The sequence below is a fragment of the Bubalus kerabau genome, unplaced genomic scaffold (genome assembly GCF_029407905.1).
Source record: "Bubalus kerabau isolate K-KA32 ecotype Philippines breed swamp buffalo unplaced genomic scaffold, PCC_UOA_SB_1v2 scaffold_25, whole genome shotgun sequence".
NCBI lineage: Eukaryota > Metazoa > Chordata > Mammalia > Artiodactyla > Bovidae > Bubalus > Bubalus kerabau.
The window spans coordinates 7,489,471-7,507,737 of NW_026577879.1; positions in this window are offsets into that span (position 1 = coordinate 7,489,471).

The window sequence follows — 18,267 nt, forward strand, 5'->3', positions numbered from 1 at the left end:
CAAGAGCGGACCGGGGAATCGGGGTCGTTCGGCATGTGGCACCACCCACGTGGCTCGTCCCGAAGTTCCTCATGAGACCGGCCTCATCCTGAGGTGCGCCGGGATGGCCGGGAACCCCTTCCAGACAACGCAGGGGAATCGACTCCCCTGTCGCGATCAAGAGGGGAGAAGGGGCTCAGATGAAACGGTGCCGGGACCCTCGGTGTTCCCCTCGACGGAACCTGGCGTGACGGGGAACTTTTGGGGCTCGCAGGAAGGCTGTCAAGGACCGTTTCCCCCTTCAGGGCGGAAGCGGGGACTTCCCATGTGACGCCATCGCGGGCAAGGGCCTCATCTTGCCAAGAGGTGGGAACCACGTGGTTTTTCTCGAGTTGCGGCGGGATTCTCGAGTTACGACGGGGATCTCAGCCTTCCCCTTGGGTTGGCCCTGGGAAGCCCAATCTTCCCCTCGGGATGCGAGGGAAAGCTGGGGGTTGCGCTCGAGTCACTGCAGGGCCAAAGAGACCTCACCTAGGCGTGTGTCCGGGACCTAATATTCCTCTCCAGGGAAGGCAGGGATCTCGGGGTTGCATTCCAGGCTCCCCCGGGGAGTCAGGCCTCGTCTCGAGGGGAAGCCAAGGACTCCGCTCTCCTCTCGAGTCGCGACGCGGGTCACTTGGAGCCCCCTGAGCGGCCTCAAGGGAGTCCAGCCTCCTCTTCCGTTTGGAGAGAGGACCCGGGATTGCTCTCCAGGCCATGCAGGAAAAGAAGGCCCTCAGCTCGCGAGGACGGGGGCGTCTCAGGGGTTTCCTCGAGCTGCGGCGCCCGTGGGGGTTTTCTCCCGAGGCACGACGAGGATCTCAGGGAGCCTCTCGTGCGGCGCCAGGGAAGTCAGGTCTCCATGCGCATGGCGAGGGGGAGCGCGTCCTGGCTCTCGAGTCACGGGAGGGGACTAGGGCCTCGAGACGCGTTGAAGAAGGACTCTCGAGGTCTTTCTCGGGGGGCGGCGGGAAACCCTCGTTTCCCTCGCCTTCTGCCGGGGACCTTAGGGAACTTCCCAGGGTGCCTCTGAGAGGTGAGGGATCCTGTGGAGGTGGCGGGGCCCCTCGGGACACCGCTGGGTCTGGCGCAACGGAAGAGGGCCTCACCTCGAGGGGAGGCAGGAACCACAGGCTTCCTCTCCGTTTCGGTCTCCGACCGCAGGGTCCCTGCAGAGTTGGGACAGGAGAGTCAGGCCTCGTCTTGTCTGAGGAAGGGAACCCCGCTGGCCTCTCGAGTTGCTCAGGGGGTCTCAGGCCCCTCGTCGAGCTGTGTGTGGAACCCGCGGTTCTTTGCGGACGATGCACGGGGGTGGCAGTGCCCCTTCGTGTTGTGCCTTCCCCCACAGGGTTGCCTTCGAAGAGGGGTCCGGGCCTCGGGACCTTCTCAAGAGCGGACCGGGGAATCGGGGGCGTTCGGCATGTGGCACCACCCACGTGGCTCGTCTCGAATTTCCTCGTGAGACCGGCCTCATCCTGAGGTGCGCCGGGAAGGCCGGGATCCCCTTCCAGACCACGCAGGGGAATCGCCTCTCCTGTCGCGATCAGGAGGGGAGAAGAGGCTCAGAGGAAGCGGTGCCGGGACCCTCGGTGTTCCCCTCGGGGGAACCCGGCGTGTCGGGGGACTCTTGGGGGTCGCAGGAAGGCTGTCAGGGACCGTTTCGCCCTTCAGGGCGGAACAGGGGACTTCCCTTGAGACACCGTCGCGGGCAAGGGCCTCATCTTGCCAAGAGGTGGGAGCCACGTGGTTTTTCACGAGTTGCGGCGGGATTCTCGAGTTCCGACGGGGATCTCAGCCTTCCCCTTGGGTTGGCCCTGGGAAGCCCAATCTTCCCCTCGGGTTGCGAGGGAAAGCTGGGGGTTGCGCTCAAGTCACTGCAGGGCCGAAGAGACCTCACCTAGGCGTGTGTCCGGGACCTAATATTCCTCTCCAGGGAAGGCAGGGATCTCGGGGTTGCATTCCAGGCTCCCCCGGGGAGTCAGGCCTCGTCTCGAGGGGAAGCCAAGGACTCCGCTCTCCTCTCGAGTCGCGACGCGGGTCTCTTGGAGCCCCCTGAGCGGCTTCAAGGGAGTCCAGCCTCCTCTTCCGTTTGGAGAGAGGACCCGGGATTGCTCTCCAGGCCATGCAGGAAAAGAAGGCGCTCAGCTCGCGAGGACGGGGGCGTCTCAGGGGTTTCCTCGAGCTGCGGCGCCCGTGGGGGTTTTCTCCCGAGGCACGACGAGGATCTCAGGGAGCCTCTCGTGCGGCGCCAGGGAAGTCAGGTATCCATGCGCGTGGCGAGGGGGAGCGCGTCCTGGCTCTCGAGTCACGGGAGGGGACTAGGGCCTCGAGACGCGTTGAAGAAGGACTCTCGAGGTCTTTCTCGGGGGGCGGCGGGAAACCCTCGTGTCCCTCGCCTTCTGCCGGGGACCTTAGGGAACTTCCCAGGGCGCCTCTGAGAGGCGAGGGATCCTGTGGAGGTGGCGGGGCCCCTCGGGACTCCGCTGGGTCTGGCGCAACGGAAGAGGGCCTCACCTCGAGGGGAGGCAGGAACCTCAGGCTTCCTCTCCGTTTCGGACTCCGACCGCAGGGTCCCTGCAGAGTTGGGACAGGAGAGTCAGGCCTCGTCTTGTCTGAGGAAGGGAACCCCGCTGGCCTCTCGAGTTGCTCAGGGGGTCTCAGGCCCCTCGTCGAGCTGTGTGTGGAACCCGCGGGTCTTTGCAGACGATGCACGGGGGTGGCAGTGCCCCTTCGTGTTGTGCCTTCCCCCACAGGGTTGACTTCGAAGAGGGGTCCGGGCCTCGGGTCCTTCTCAAGGGCGGACCGGGGAATCGGGGGCGTTCGGCATGTGGCCCCACCCACGTGGCTCGTCTCGAATTTCCTCGTGAGACCGGCCTCATCCTGAGGTGCGCCGGGAAGGCCGGGAACCCCTTCCAGACCACGCAGGGGAATCGCCTCTCCTGTCGCGGTCAGGAGGGGAGAAGGGGCTCAGAGGAAGCGGTGCCGGGACCCTCGGTGTTCCCTTCGAGGGAACCCGGCGTGTCGGGGGACTTTTGGGGGTCGCAGGAAGGCTGTCAGGGACCGTTTCGCCCTTCAGGGCGGAACAGGGGACTTCCCTTGAGACGCCGTGGCGGGCAAGGGCCTCCTCTTGCCAAGAGGTGGGAACCACGTGGTTTTTCTCGAGTTGCGGCGGGATTCTCGAGTTACGACGGGGATCTCAGCCTTCCCCTTGGGTTGGCCCTGGGAAGCCCAATCTTCCCCTCGGGTTGCGAGGGAAAGCTGGGGGTTGCGCTCGAGTCACCGCAGGGCCGAAGAGACCTCACCTAGGCGTTTGTGCGGGACGTAATATTCCTCTCCAGGGAAGGCAGGGATCTCGGGGTTGCATTCCAGGCACCCCCGGGGAGTCAGGTCTCGTCTCGAGGGGAAGCCAAGGCCTCCGCTCTCCTCTCGAGTCGCGACGCGGGTCTCTTGGAGCCCCCTGAGCGGCCTCAATGGAGTCCAGCCTCCTCTTCCGTTTGGAAAGAGGACCCGGGATTGCTCTCCTGGCCATGCAGGAAAAGAAGGCCCTCAGTTCGCGAGGACGGGGGCGTCTCAGGGGTTTCCTCGAGCTGCGGCGCCCGTGGGGGTTTTCTCCCGAGGCACGACGAGGATCTCAGGGAGCCTCTCGTGCGGCGCCAGGGAAGTCAGGTCTCCATGCGCGTGGCGAGGGGGAGCGCGTCCTGGCTCTCGAGTCACGGGAGGGGACTAGGGCCTCGAGACGCGTTGAAGAAGGACTCTCGAGGTCTTTCTCGGGGGGGCGGCGGGAAACCCTCGTGTCCCTCGCCTTCTGCCGGGGACCTTAGGGAACTTGCCAGGGTGCCTCTGAGAGGCGAGGGATCCTGTGGAGGTGGCGGGGCCCCTCGGGACTCCGCTGGGTCTGGCGCAACGGAAGAGGGCCTCACCTCGAGGGGAGGCAGGAACCTCAGGCTTCCTCTCCGTTTCGGACTCCGAGCGCAGGGTCCCTGCAGAGTTCGGACAGGAGAGTCAGGCCTCGTCTTGTCTGAGGAAGGGAACCCCGCTGGCCTCTCGAGTTGCTCAGGGGGTCTCAGGCCCCTCGTCGAGCTGTGTGTGGAACCCGCGGGTCTTTGCGGACGATGCACGGGGGTGGCCGTGCCCCTTCGTGTTGTGCCTTCCCCCACAGGGTTGCCTTCGAAGCGGGGTCCGGGCCTCGGGTCCTTCTCAAGGGCGGACCGGGGAATCGGGGGCGTTCGGCATGTGGCCCCACCCACGTGGCTACGTCTCGAATTTCCTCGTGAGACCGGCCTCATCCTGAGGTGCGCCGGGAAGGCCGGGAACCCCTTCCAGACCACGCAGGGGAATCGCCTCTCCTGTCGCGGTCAGGAGGGGAGAAGGGGCTCAGAGGAAGCGGTGCTGGGACCCTCGGTGTTCCCCTCGAGGGAACCCGGCGTGTCGAAGGACTCTTGGGGGTCGCAGGAAGGCTGTCAGGGACCGTTTCACCCTTCAGGGTGGAACAGGGGACTTCCCTTGAGACGCCGTGGCGGGCAAGGGCCTCATTTGCCAAGAGGTGGGAACCACGTGGTTTTTCTCGAGTTGCGGCGGGATTCTCGAGTTACGACGGGGATCTCAGCCTTCCCCTTGGGTTGGCCCTGGGAAGCCCAATCTTCCCCTCGGGTTGCGAGGGAAAGCTGGGGGTTGCGCTCGAGTCACTGCAGGGCCGAAGAGACCTCACCTAGGCGTGTGTCCAGGACCTAATATTCCTCTCCAGGGAAGGCAGGGATCTCGGGGTTGCATTCCAGGCTCCACTGGGGAGTCAGGCCTCGTCTCGAGGGGAAGCCAAGGACTCCGCTCTCCTCTCGAGTCGCGACGCGGGGCTCTTGGAGCCCCCTGAGCGGCCTCAAGGGAGTCCAGCCTCCTCTTCCGTTTGGAGAGAGGACCCGGGATTGCTCTCCAGGCCATGCAGGAAAAGAAGGCCCTCAGCTCGCGAGGACGGGGGCGTCTCAGGGGTTTCCTCGAGCTGCGGCGCCCGTGGGGGTTTTCTCCCGAGGCACGACGAGGATCTCAGGGAGCCTCTCGTGCGGCGCCAGGGAAGTCAGGTCTCCATGCGCGTGGCGAGGGGGAGCGCGTCCTGGCTCTCAAGTCACGGGAGGGGACTAGGGCCTCGAGACGCGTTGAAGAAGGACTCTCGAGGTCTTTCTCGGGGGGGCGGCGGGAAACCCTCGTGTCCCTCGCCTTCTGCCGGGGACCTTAGGGAACTTCCCAGGGTGCCTCTGAGAGGCGAGGGATCCTGTGGAGGTGGCGGGGCCCCTCGGGACTCCGCTGGGTCTGGCGCAACGGAAGAGGGCCTCACCTCGAGGGGAGGCAGGAACCTCAGGCTTCCTCTCCGTTTCGGACTCCGAGCGCAGGGTCCCTGCAGAGTTGGGACAGGAGAGTCAGGCCTCGTCTTGTCTGAGGAAGGGAACCCCGCTGGCCTCTCGAGTTGCTCAGGGGGTCTCAGGCCCCTCGTCGAGCTGTGTGTGGAACCCGCGGGTCTTTGCGGACGATGCACGGGGGTGGCCGTGCCCCTTCGTGTTGTGCCTTCCCCCACAGGGTTGCCTTCGAAGAGGGGTCCGGGCCTCGGGTCCTTCTCAAGGGCGGACCGGGGAATCGGGGGCGTTCGGCATGTGGCCCCACCCACGTGGCTCGTCTCGAATTTCCTCGTGAGACCGGCCTCATCCTGAGGTGCGCCGGGAAGGCCGGGAACCCCTTCCAGACCACGCAGGGGAATTGCCTCTCCTGTCGCGGTCAGGAGGGGAGAAGGGCCTCAGAGGAAGCGGTGCCGGGACCCTCGGTGTTCCCCTCGAGGGAACCCGGCGTGTCGGGGGACTTTTGGGGGTCGCAGGAAGGCTGTCAGGGTCCGTTTCGCCCTTCAGGGCGGAACAGGGGACTTCCCTTGAGACGCCGTGGCGGGCAAGGGCCTCATCTTGCCAAGAGGTGGGAACCACGTGGTTTTTCTCGAGTTGCGGCGGGATTCTCGAGTTACGACGGGGATCTCAGCCTTCCCCTTGGGTTGGCCCTGGGAAGCCCAATCTTCCCCTCGGGTTGCGAGGGAAAGCTGGTGGTTGCGCTCGGGTCACTGCAGGGCCGAAGAGACCTCCCCTAGGCGTGTGTCCGGGACCTAATATTCCTCTCCAGGGAAGGCAGGGATCTCGGGGTTGCATTCCAGGCTCCCCCGGGGAGTCAGGCCTCGTCTCGAGGGGAAGCCAAGGACTCCGCTCTCCTCTCGAGTCGCGACGCGGGTCTCTTGGAGCCCCCTGAGCGGCCTCAAGGGAGTCCAGCCTCCTCTTCCGTTTGGAGAGAGGACCCGGGATTGCTCTCCAGGCCATGCAGGAAAAGAAGGCCCTCAGCTCGCGAGGACGGGGGCGTCTCAGGGGTTTCCTCGAGCTGCGGCGCCCGTGGGGGTTTTCTCCCGAGGCACGACGAGGATCTCAGGGAGCCTCTCGAGCGGCGCCAGGGAAGTCAGGTCTCCATGCGCGTGGCGAGGGGGAGCGCGTCCTGGCTCTCGAGTCACGGGAGGGGACTAGGGCCTCGAGACGCGTTGAAGAAGGACTCTCGAGGTCTTTCTCGGGGGGGCGGCGGGAAACCCTCGTGTCCCTCGCCTTCTGCCGGGGACCTTAGGGAACTTCCCAGGGTGCCTCTGAGAGGCGAGGGATCCTGTGGAGGTGGCGGGGCCCCTCGGGACTCCGCTGGGTCTGGCGCAACGGAAGAGGGCCTCACCTCGAGGGGAGGCAGCAACCTCAGGCTTCCTCTCCGTTTCGGTCTCCGACCGCAGGGTCCCTGCAGAGTTGGGACAGGAGAGTCAGGCCTCGTCTTGTCTGAGGAAGGGAACCCCGCTGGCCTCTCGAGTTGCTCAGGGGGTCTCAGGCCCCTCGTCGAGCTGTGTGTGGAACCCGCGGGTCTTTGCGGACGATGCACGGGGGTGGCCGTGCCCCTTCGTCTTGTGCCTTCCCCCACAGGGTTGCCTTCGAAGAGGGGTCCGGGCCTCGGGTCCTTCTCAAGGGCGGACCGGGGAATCGGGGGCGTTCGGCATGTGGCCCCACCCACGTGGCTCGTCTCGAATTTCCTCGTGAGACCGGCCTCATCCTGAGGTGCGCCGGGAAGGCCGGGAACCCCTTCCAGACCACGCAGGGGAATCGCCTCTCCTGTCGCGGTCAGGAGGGGAGAAGGGGCTCAGAGGAAGCGGTGCCGGGACCCTCGGTGTTCCCCTCGAGGGAACCCGGCGTGTCGGGGGACTTTTGGGGTCGCAGGAAGGCTGTCAGGGACCGTTTTGCCCTTCAGGGCGGAACAGGGGACTTCCCTTGAGACGCCGTGGCGGGCAAGGGCCTCATCTTGCCAAGAGGTGGGAACCACGTGGTTTTTCTCGAGTTGCGGCGGGATTCTCGAGTTACGACGGGGATCTCAGCCTTCCCCTTGGGTTGGCCCTGGGAAGCCCAATCTTCCCCTCGGGTTGCGAGGGAAAGCTGGGGGTTGCGCTCGAGTCACTGCAGGGCCGAAGAGACCTCACCTAGGCGTGTGTCCGGGACCTAATATTCCTCTCCAGGGAAGGCAGGGATCTCGGGGTTGCATTCCAGGCTCCCCCGGGGAGTCAGGCCTCGTCTCGAGGGCAAGCCAAGGACTCCGCTCTCCTCTCGAGTCGCGACGCGGGGCTCTTGGAGCCCCCTGAGCGGCCTCAAGGGAGTCCAGCCTCCTCTTCCGTTTGGAGAGAGGACCCGTGATTGCTCTCCAGGCCATGCAGGAAAAGAAGGCCCTCAGCTCGCGAGGACGGGGGCGTCTCAGGGGTTTCCTCGAGCTGCGGCGCCCGTGGGGGTTTTCTCCCGAGGCACGACGAGGATCTCAGGGAGCCTCTCGAGCGGCGCCAGGGAAGTCAGGTCTCCATGCGCGTGGCGAGGGGGAGCGCGTCCTGGCTCTCGAGTCACGGGAGGGGACTAGGGCCTCGAGACGCGTTGAAGAAGGACTCTCGAGGTCTTTCTCGGGGGGGCGGCGGGAAACCCTCGTGTCCCTCGCCTTCTGCCGGGGACCTTAGGGAACTTCCCAGGGTGCCTCTGAGAGGCGAGGGATCCTGTGGAGGTGGCGGGGCCCCTCGGGACTCCGCTGGGTCTGGCGCAACGGAAGAGGGCCTCACCTCGAGGGGAGGCAGCAACCTCAGGCTTCCTCTCCGTTTCGGACTCCGACCACAGGGTCCCTGCAGAGTTGGGACAGGAGAGTCAGGCCTCGTCTTGTCTGAGGAAGGGAACCCCGCTGGCCTCTCGAGTTGCTCAGGGGGTCTCAGGCCCCTCGTCGAGCTGTGTGTGGAACCCGCGGGTCTTTGCGGACGATGCACGGGGGTGGCCGTGCCCCTTCGTGTTGTGCCTTCCCCCACAGGGTTGCCTTCGAAGAGGGGTCCGGGCCTCGGGTCCTTCTCAAGGGCGGACCGGGGAATCGGGGGCGTTCGGCATGTGGCCCCACCCACGTGGCTCGTCTCGAATTTCCTCGTGAGACCGGCCTCATCCTGAGGTGCGCCGGGAAGGCCGGGAACCCCTTCCAGACCACGCAGGGGAATCGCCTCTCCTGTCGCGGTCAGGAGGGGAGAAGGGGCTCAGAGCAAGCGGTGCCGGGACCCTCGGTGTTCCCCTCGGGGGAACCCGGCGTGTCGGGGGACTTTTGGGGGTCGCAGGAAGGCTGTCAGGGATCGTTTCGCCCTTCAGGGCGGAACAGGGGAGTTCCCTTGAGACGCCGTTGCGGGCAAGGGCCTCCTCTTGCCAAGAGGTGGGAACCACGTGGTTTTTCTCGAGTTGCGGCGGGATTCTCGAGTTACGACGGGGATCTCAGCCTTCCCCTTGGGTTGGCCCTGGGAAGCCCAATCTTCCCCTCGGGTTGCGAGGGAAAGCTGGGGGTTGCGCTCGAGTCACTGCAGGGCCGAAGAGACCTCACCTAGGCGTGTGTCCGGGACCTAATATTCCTCTCCAGGGAAGGCAGGGATCTCGGGGTTGCATTCCAGGCTCCCCCGGGGAGTCAGGCCTCGTCTCGAGGGCAAGCCAAGGACTCCGCTCTCCTCTCGAGTCGCGACGCGGGTCTCTTGGAGCCCCCTGAGCGGCCTCAAGGGAGTCCAGCCTCCTCTTCCGTTTGGAGAGAGGACCCGGGATTGCTCTCCAGGCCATGCAGGAAAAGAAGGCCCTCAGCTCGCGAGGACGGGGGCGTCTCAGGGGTTTCCTCGAGCTGCGGCGCCCGTGGGGGTTTTCTCCCGAGGCACGACGAGGATCTCAGGGAGCCTCTCGTGCGGCGCCAGGGAAGTCAGGTCTCCATGCGCGTGGCGAGGGGGAGCGCGTCCTGGCTCTCGAGTCACGGGAGGGGACTAGGGCCTCGAGACGCGTTGAAGAAGGACTCTCGAGGTCTTTCTCGGGGGGCGGCGGGAAACCCTCGTGTCCCTCGCCTTCTGCCGGGGACCTTAGGGAACTTCCCAGGGTGCCTCTGAGAGGCGAGGGATCCTGTGGAGGTGGCGGGGCCCCTCGGGACTCCGCTGGGTCTGGCGCAACGGAAGAGGGCCTCACCTCGAGGGGAGGCAGGAACCTCAGGCTTCCTCTCCGTTTCGGACTCCGAGCGCAGGGTCCCTGCAGAGTTGGGACAGGAGAGTCAGGCCTCGTCTTGTCTGAGGAAGGGAACCCCGCTGGCCTCTCGAGTTGCTCAGGGGGTCTCAGGCCCCTCGTCGAGCTGTGTGTGGAACCCGCGGGTCTTTGCGGACGATGCACGGGGGTGGCCGTGCCCCTTCGTGTTGTGCCTTCCCCCACAGGGTTGCCTTCGAAGAGGGGTCCGGGCCTCGGGTCCTTCTCAAGGGCGGACCGGGGAATCGGGGGCGTTCGGCATGTGGCCCCACCCACGTGGCTCGTCTCGAATTTCCTCGTGAGACCGGCCTCATCCTGAGGTGCGCCGGGAAGGCCGGGAACCCCTTCCAGACCACGCAGGGGAATCGCCTCTCCTGTCGCGGTCAGGAGGAGAGAAGGGGCTCAGAGGAAGCGGTGCCGGGACCCTCGGTGTTCCCCTCGAGGGAACCCGGCGTGTCGGGGGACTTTTGGGGGTCGCAGGAAGGCTGTCAGGGACCGTTTCGCCCTTCAGGGCGGAACAGGGGACTTCCCTTGAGACGCCGTGGCGGGCAAGGGCCTCATCTTGCCAAGAGGTGGGAACCACGTGGTTTTTCTCGAGTTGCGGCGGGATTCTCGAGTTACGACGGGGATCTCAGCCTTCCCCTTGGGTTGGCCCTGGGAAGCCCAATCTTCCCCTCGGGTTGCGAGGGAAAGCTGGGTGTTGCGCTCGAGTCACTGCAGGGCCGAAGAGACCTCACCTAGGCGTGTGTCCGGGACCTAATATTCCTCTCCAGGGAAGGCAGGGATCTCGGGGTTGCATTCCAGGCTCCCCCGGGGAGTCAGGCCTCGTCTCGAGGGCAAGCCAAGGACTCCGCTCTCCTCTCGAGTCGCGACGCGGGTCTCTTGGAGCCCCCTGAGCGGCCTCAAGGGAGTCCAGCCTCCTCTTCCGTTTGGAGAGAGGACCCGGGATTGCTCTCCAGGCCATGCAGGAAAAGAAGGCCCTCAGCTCGCGAGGACGGGGGCGTCTCAGGGGTTTCCTCGAGCTGCGGCGCCCGTGGGGGTTTTCTCCCGAGGCACGACGAGGATCTCAGGGAGCCTCTCGAGCGGCGCCAGGGAAGTCAGGTCTCCATGCGCGTGGCGAGGGGGAGCGCGTCCTGGCTCTCGAGTCACGGGAGGGGACTAGGGCCTCGAGACGCGTTGAAGAAGGACTCTCGAGGTCTTTCTCGGGGGGGCGGCGGGAAACCCTCGTGTCCCTCGCCTTCTGCCGGGGACCTTAGGGAACTTCCCAGGGTGCCTCTGAGAGGCGAGGGATCCTGTGGAGGTGGCGGGGCCCCTCGGGACTCCGCTGGGTCTGGCGCAACGGAAGAGGGCCTCACCTCGAGGGGAGGCAGGAACCTCAGGCTTCCTCTCCGTTTCGGACTCCGACCGCAGGGTCCCTGCAGAGTTGGGACAGGAGAGTCAGGCCTCGTCTTGTCTGAGGAAGGGAAACCCGCTGGCCTCTCGAGTTGCTCAGGGGGTCTCAGGACCCTCGTCGAGCTGTGTGTGGAACCCGCGGGTCTTTGCGGACGATGCACGGGGGTGGCCGTGCCCCTTCGTGTTGTGCCTTCCCCCACAGGGTTGCCTTCGAAGAGGGGTCCGGGCCTCGGGTCCTTCTCAAGGGCGGACCGGGGAATCGGGGGCGTTCGGCATGTGGCCCCACCCACGTGGCTCGTCTCGAATTTCCTCGTGAGACCGGCCTCATCCTGAGGTGCGCCGGGAAGGCCGGGAACCCCTTCCAGACCACGCAGGGGAATCGCCTCTCCTGTCGAGGTCAGGAGGAGAGAAGGGGCTCAGAGGAAGCGGTGCCGGGACCCTCGGTGTTCCCCTCGAGGGAACCCGGCGTGTCGGGGGACTTTTGGGGGTCGCAGGAAGGCTGTCAGGGACCGTTTCGCCCTTCAGGGCGGAACAGGGGACTTCCCTTGAGACGCCGTGGCGGGCAAGGGCCTCATCTTGCCAAGAGGTGGGAACCACGTGGTTTTTCTCGAGTTGCGGCGGGATTCTCGAGTTACGATGGGGATCTCAGCCTTCCCCTTGGGTTGGCCCTGGGAAGCCCAATCTTCCCCTCGGGTTGCGAGGGAAAGCTGGGGGTTGCGCTCGAGTCACTGCAGGGCCGAAGAGACCTCACCTAGGCGTGTGTCCGGGACCTAATATTCCTCTCCAGGGAAGGCAGGGATGTCGGGGTTGCATTCCAGGCTCCCCCGGGGAGTCAGGCCTCGTCTCGAGGGCAAGCCAAGGACTCCGCTCTCCTCTCGAGTCGCGACGCGGGTCTCTTGGAGCCCCCTGAGCGGCCTCAAGGGAGTCCAGCCTCCTCTTCCGTTTGGAGAGAGGACCCGGGATTGCTCTCCAGGCCATGCAGGAAAAGAAGGCCCTCAGCTCGCGAGGACGGGGGCGTCTCAGGGGTTTCCTCGAGCTGCGGCGCCCATGGGGGTTTTCTCCCGAGGCACGACGAGGATCTCAGGGAGCCTCTCGAGCGGCGCCAGGGAAGTCAGGTCTCCATGCGCGTGGCGAGGGGGAGCGCGTCCTGGCTCTCGAGTCACGGGAGGGGACTAGGACCTCGAGACGCGTTGAAGAAGGACTCTCGAGGTCTTTCTCGGGGGGGCGGCGGGAAACCCTCGTGTCCCTCGCCTTCTGCCGGGGACCTTAGGGAACTTCCCAGGGTGCCTCTGAGAGGCGAGGGATCCTGTGGAGGTGGCGGGGCCCCTCGGGACTCCGCTGGGTCTGGCGCAACGGAAGAGGGCCTCACCTCGAGGGGAGGCAGCAACCTCAGGCTTCCTCTCCGTTTCGGTCTCCGACCGCAGGGTCCCTGCAGAGTTGGGACAGGAGAATCAGGCCTCGTCTTGTCTGAGGAAGGGAACCCCGCTGGCCTCTCGAGTTGCTCAGGGGGTCTCAGGCCCCTCGTCGAGCTGTGTGTGGAACCCGCGGGTCTTTGCGGACGATGCACGGGGGTGGCCGTGCCCCTTCGTGTTGTGCCTTCCCCCACAGGGTTGCCTTCGAAGAGGGGTCCGGGCCTCGGGTCCTTCTCAAGGGCGGACCGGGGAATCGGGGGCGTTCGGCATGTGGCCCCACCCACGTGGCTCGTCTCGAATTTCCTCGTGAGACCGGCCTCATCCTGAGGTGCGCCGGGAAGGCCGGGAACCCCTTCCAGACCACGCAGGGGAATCGCCTCTCCTGTCGCGGTCAGGAGGGGAGAAGGGGCTCAGAGGAAGCGGTGCCGGGACCCTCGGTGTTCCCCTCGAGGGAACCCGGCGTGTCGGGGGACTTTTGGGGGTCGCAGGAAGGCTGTCAGGGACCGTTTCGCCCTTCAGGGCGGAACAGGGGACTTCCCTTGAGACGCCGTGGCGGGCAAGGGCCTCATCTTGCCAAGAGGTGGGAACCACGTGGTTTTTCTCGAGTTGTGGCGGGATTCTCGAGCTACGACGGGGATCTCAGCCTTCCCCTTGGGTTGGCCCTGGGAAGCCCAATCTTCCCCTCGGGTTGCGAGGGAAAGCTGGGGGTTGCGCTCGAGTCACTGCAGGGCCGAAGAGACCTCACCTAGGCGTGTGTCCGGGACCTAATATTCCTCTCCAGGGAAGGCAGGGATCTCGGGGTTGCATTCCAGGCTCCCCCGGGGAGTCAGGCCTCGTCTCGAGGGCAAGCCAAGGACTCCGCTCTCCTCTCGAGTCGCGACGCGGGTCTCTTGGAGCCCCCTGAGCGGCCTCAAGGGAGTCCAGCCTCCTCTTCCGTTTGGAGAGAGGACGCGGGATTGCTCTCCAGGCCATGCAGGAAAAGAAGGCCCTCAGCTCGCGAGGACGGGGGCGTCTCAGGGGTTTCCTCGAGCTGCGGCGCCCGTGGGGGTTTTCTCCCGAGGCACGACGAGGATCTCAGGGAGCCTCTCGAGCGGCGCCAGGGAAGTCAGGTCTCCATGCGCGTGGCGAGGGGGAGCGCGTCCTGGCTCTCGAGTCACGGGAGGGGACTAGGGCCTCGAGACGCGTTGAAGAAGGACTCTCAAGGTCTTTCTCGGGGGGGCGGCGGGAAACCCTCGTGTCCCTCGCCTTCTGCCGGGGACCTTAGGGAACTTCCCAGGGTGCCTCTGAGAGGCGAGGGATCCTGTGGAGGTGGCGGGGCCCCTCGGGACTCCGCTGGGTCTGGCGCAACGGAAGAGGGCGTCACCTCGAGGGGAGGCAGCAACCTCAGGCTTCCTCTCCGTTTCGGTCTCCGACCGCAGGGTCCCTGCAGAGTTGGGACAGGAGAGTCAGGCCTCGTCTTGTCTGAGGAAGGGAACCCCGCTGGCCTCTCGAGTTGCTCAGGGGGTCTCAGGCCCCTCGTCGAGCTGTGTGTGGAACCCGCGGGTCTTTGCGGACGATGCACGGGGGTGGCCGTGCCCCTTCGTGTTGTGCCTTCCCCCACAGGGTTGCCTTCGAAGAGGGGTCCGGGCCTCGGGTCCTTCTCAAGGGCGGACCGGGGAATCGGGGGCGTTCGGCATGTGGCCCCACCCACGTGGCTCGTCTCGAATTTCCTCGTGAGACCGGCCTCATCCTGAGGTGCGCCGGGAAGGCCGGGAACCCCTTCCAGACCACGCAGGGGAATCGCCTCTCCTGTCGCGGTCAGGAGGGGAGAAGGGGCTCAGAGGAAGCGGTGCCGGGACCCTCGGTGTTCCCCTCGAGGGAACCCGGCGTGTCGGGGGACTTTTGGGGGTCGCAGGAAGGCTGTCAGGGACCGTTTCGCCCTTCAGGGCGGAACAGGGGACTTCCCTTGAGACGCCGTGGCGGGCAAGGGCCTCATCTTGCCAAGAGGTGGGAACCACGTGGTTTTTCTCGAGTTGCGGCGGGATTCTCGAGCTACGACGGGGATCTCAGCCTTCCCCTTGGGTTGGCCCTGGGAAGCCCAATCTTCCCCTCGGGTTGCGAGGGAAAGCTGGGGGTTGCGCTCGAGTCACTGCAGGGCCGAAGAGACCTCACCTAGGCGTGTGTCCGGGACCTAATATTCCTCTCCAGGGAAGGCAGGGATCTCGGGGTTGCATTCCAGGCTCCCCCGGGGAGTCAGGCCTCGTCTCGAGGGCAAGCCAAGGACTCCGCTCTCCTCTCGAGTCGCGACGCGGGTCTCTTGGAGCCCCCTGAGCGGCCTCAAGGGAGTCCAGCCTCCTCTTCCGTTTGGAGAGAGGACCCGGGATTGCTCTCCAGGCCATGCAGGAAAAGAAGGCCCTCAGCTCGCGAGGACGGGGGCGTCTCAGGGGTTTCCTCGAGCTGCGGCGCCCGTGGGGGTTTTCTCCCGAGGCACGACGAGGATCTCAGGGAGCCTCTCGTGCGGCGCCAGGGAAGTCAGGTCTCCATGCGCGTGGCGAGGGGGAGCGCGTCCTGGCTCTCGAGTCACGGGAGGGGACTAGGGCCTCGAGACGCGTTGAAGAAGGACTCTGGAGGTCTTTCTCGGGGGGGCGGCGGGAAACCCTCGTGTCCTTCGCCTTCTGCCGGGGACCTTAGGGAACTTCCCAGGGTGCCTCTGAGAGGCGAGGGATCCTGTGGAGGTGGCGGGGCCCCTCGGGACTCCGCTGGGTCTGGCGCAACGGAAGAGGGCGTCACCTCGAGGGGAGGCAGGAACCTCAGGCTTCCTCTCCGTTTCGGACTCCGACCGCAGGGTCCCTGCAGAGTTGGGACAGGAGAGTCAGGCCTCGTCTTGTCTGAGGAAGGGAACCCCGCTGGCCTCTCGAGTTGCTCAGGGGGTCTCAGGCCCCTCGTCGAGCTGTGTGTGGAACCCGCGGGTCTTTGCGGACGATGCACGGGGGTGGCCGTGCCCCTTCGTGTTGTGCCTTCCCCCACAGGGTTGCCTTCGAAGAGGGGTCCGGGCCTCGGGTACTTCTCAAGGGCGGACCGGGGAATCGGGGGCGTTCAGCATGTGGCCCCACCCACGTGGCTCGTCTCGAATTTCCTCGTGAGACCGGCCTCATCCTGAGGTGCGCCGGGAAGGCCGGGAACCCCTTCCAGACCATGCAGGGGAATCGCCTCTCCTGTCGCGGTCAGGAGGGGAGAAGGGGCTCAGAGGAAGCGGTGCCGGGACCCTCGGTGTTCCCCTCGAGGGAACCCGGCGTGTCGGGGGACTTTTGGGGGTCGCAGGAAGGCTGTCAGGGACCGTTTCGCCCTTCAGGGCGGAACAGGGGACTTCCCTTGAGACGCCGTGGCGGGCAAGGGCCTCATCTTGCCAAGAGGTGGGAACCACGTGGTTTTTCTCGAGTTGCGGCGGGATTCTCGAGTTACGACGGGGATCTCAGCCTTCCCCTTGGGTTGGCCCTGGGAAGCCCAATCTTCCCCTCGGGTTGCGAGGGAAAGCTGGGGGTTGCGCTCGAGTCACTGCAGGGCCGAAGAGACCTCACCTAGGCGTGTGTCCGGGACCTAATATTCCTCTCCAGGGAAGGCAGGGATCTCGGGGTTGCATTCCAGGCTCCCCCGGGGAGTCAGGCCTCGTCTCGAGGGGAAGCCAAGGACTCCGCTCTCCTCTCGAGTCGCGACGCGGGGCTCTTGGAGCCCCCTGAGCGGCCTCAAGGGAGTCCAGCCTCCTCTTCCGTTTGGAGAGAGGACCCGGGATTGCTCTCCAGGCCATGCAGGAAAAGAAGGCCCTCAGCTCGCGAGGACGGGGGCGTCTCAGGGGTTTCCTCGAGCTGCGGCGCCCGTGGGGGTTTTCTCCCGAGGCACGACGAGGATCTCAGGGAGCCTCTCGTGCGGCGCCAGGGAAGTCAGGTCTCCATGCGCGTGGCGAGGGGGAGCGCGTCCTGGCTCTCGAGTCACGGGAGGGGACTAGGGCCTCGAGACGCGTTGAAGAAGGACTCTCGAGGTCTTTCTCGGGGGGGCGGCGGGAAACCCTCGTGTCCCTCGCCTTCTGCCGGGGACCTTAGGGAACTTCCCACGGTGCCTCTGAGAGGCGAGGGATCCTGTGGAGGTGGCGGGGCCCCTCGGGACTCCGCTGGGTCTGGCGCAACGGAAGAGGGCGTCACCTCGAGGGGAGGAAGGAACCTCAGGCTTCCTCTCCGTTTCGGACTCCGACCGCAGGGTCCCTGCAGAGTTGGGACAGGAGAGTCAGGCCTCGTCTTGTCTGAGGAAGGGAACCCCGCTGGCCTCTCGAGTTGCTCAGGGGGTCTCAGGCCCCTCGTCGAGCTGTGTGTGGAACCCGCGGGTCTTTGCGGACGATGCACGGGGGTGGCCGTGCCCCTTCGTGTTGTGCCTTCCCCCACAGGGTTGCCTTCGAAGAGGGGTCCGGGCCTCGGGTCCTTCTCAAGGGCGGACCGGGGAATCGGGGGCGTTCGGCATGTGGCCCCACCCACGTGGCTCGTCTCGAATTTCCTCGTGAGACCGGCCTCATCCTGAGGTGCGCCGGGAAGGCCGGGAACCCCTTCAAGACCACGCAGGGGAATCGCCTCTCCTGTCGCGGTCAGGAGGGGAGAAGGGGCTCAGAGCAAGCGGTGCCGGGACCCTCGGTGTTCCCCTCGAGGGAACCCGGCGTGTCGGGGGACTTTTGGGGGTCGCAGGAAGGCTGTCAGGGACCGTTTCGCCCTTCAGGGCGGAACAGGGGACTTCCCTTGAGACGCCGTGGCGGGCAAGGGCCTCATCTTGCCAAGAGGTGGGAACCACGTGGTTTTTCTCGAGTTGCGGCGGGATTCTCGAGTTACGACGGGGATCTCAGCCTTCCCCTTGGGTTGGCCCTGGGAAGCCCAATCTTCCCCTAGGGGTTGCGAGGGAAAGCTGGGGGTTGCGCTCGAGTCACTGCAGGGCCGAAGAGACCTCACCAAGGCGAGTGTCCGGGACCTAATATTCCTCTCCAGGGAAGGCAGGGATCTCGGGGTTGCATTCCAGGCTCCCCCGGGGAGTCAGGCCTCGTCTCGAGGGGAAGCCAAGGACTCTGCTCTCCTCTCGAGTCGCGACGCGGATATCTTGGAGCCCCCTGAGCGGCCTCAAGGGAGTCCAGCCTCCTCTTCCGTTTGGAGAGAGGACCCGGGATTCCTCTCCAGGCCATGCAGGAAAAGAAGGCCCTCAGCTCGCGAGGACGGGGGCGTCTCAGGGGCTTCCTCGAGCTGCGGCGCCCGTGGGGGTTTTCTCCCGAGGCACGACGAGGATCTCAGGGAGCCTCTCGTGCGGCGCCAGGGAAGTCAGGTCTCCATGCGCGTGGCGAGGGGGAGCGCGTCCTGGCTCTCGAGTCACGGGAGGGGACTAGGGCCTCGAGACGCGTTGAAGAAGGACTCTCGAGGTCTTTCTCGGGGGGCGGCGGGAAACCCTCCTGTCCCTCGCCTTCTGCCGGGGACCTTAGGGAACTTCCCAGGGTGCCTCTGAGAGGCGAGGGATCCTGTGGAGGTGGCGGGGCCCCTCGGGACTCCGCTGGGTCTGGCGCAACGGAAGAGGGCCTCACCTCGAGGGGAGGCAGCAACCTCAGGCTTCCTCTCCGTTTCGGACTCCGACCGCAGGGTCCCTGCAGAGTTGGGACAGGAGAGTCAGGCCTCGTCTTGTCTGAGGAAGGGAACCCCGCTGGCCTCTCGAGTTGCTCAGGGGGTCTCAGGCCCCTCGTCGAGCTGTGTGTGGAACCCGCGGGTCTTTGCGGACGATGCACGGGGGTGGCAGTGCCCCTTCGTGTCGTGCCTTCACCCACAAGGTTGCCTTCGAAGAGGGGTTCGGGCCTCGGG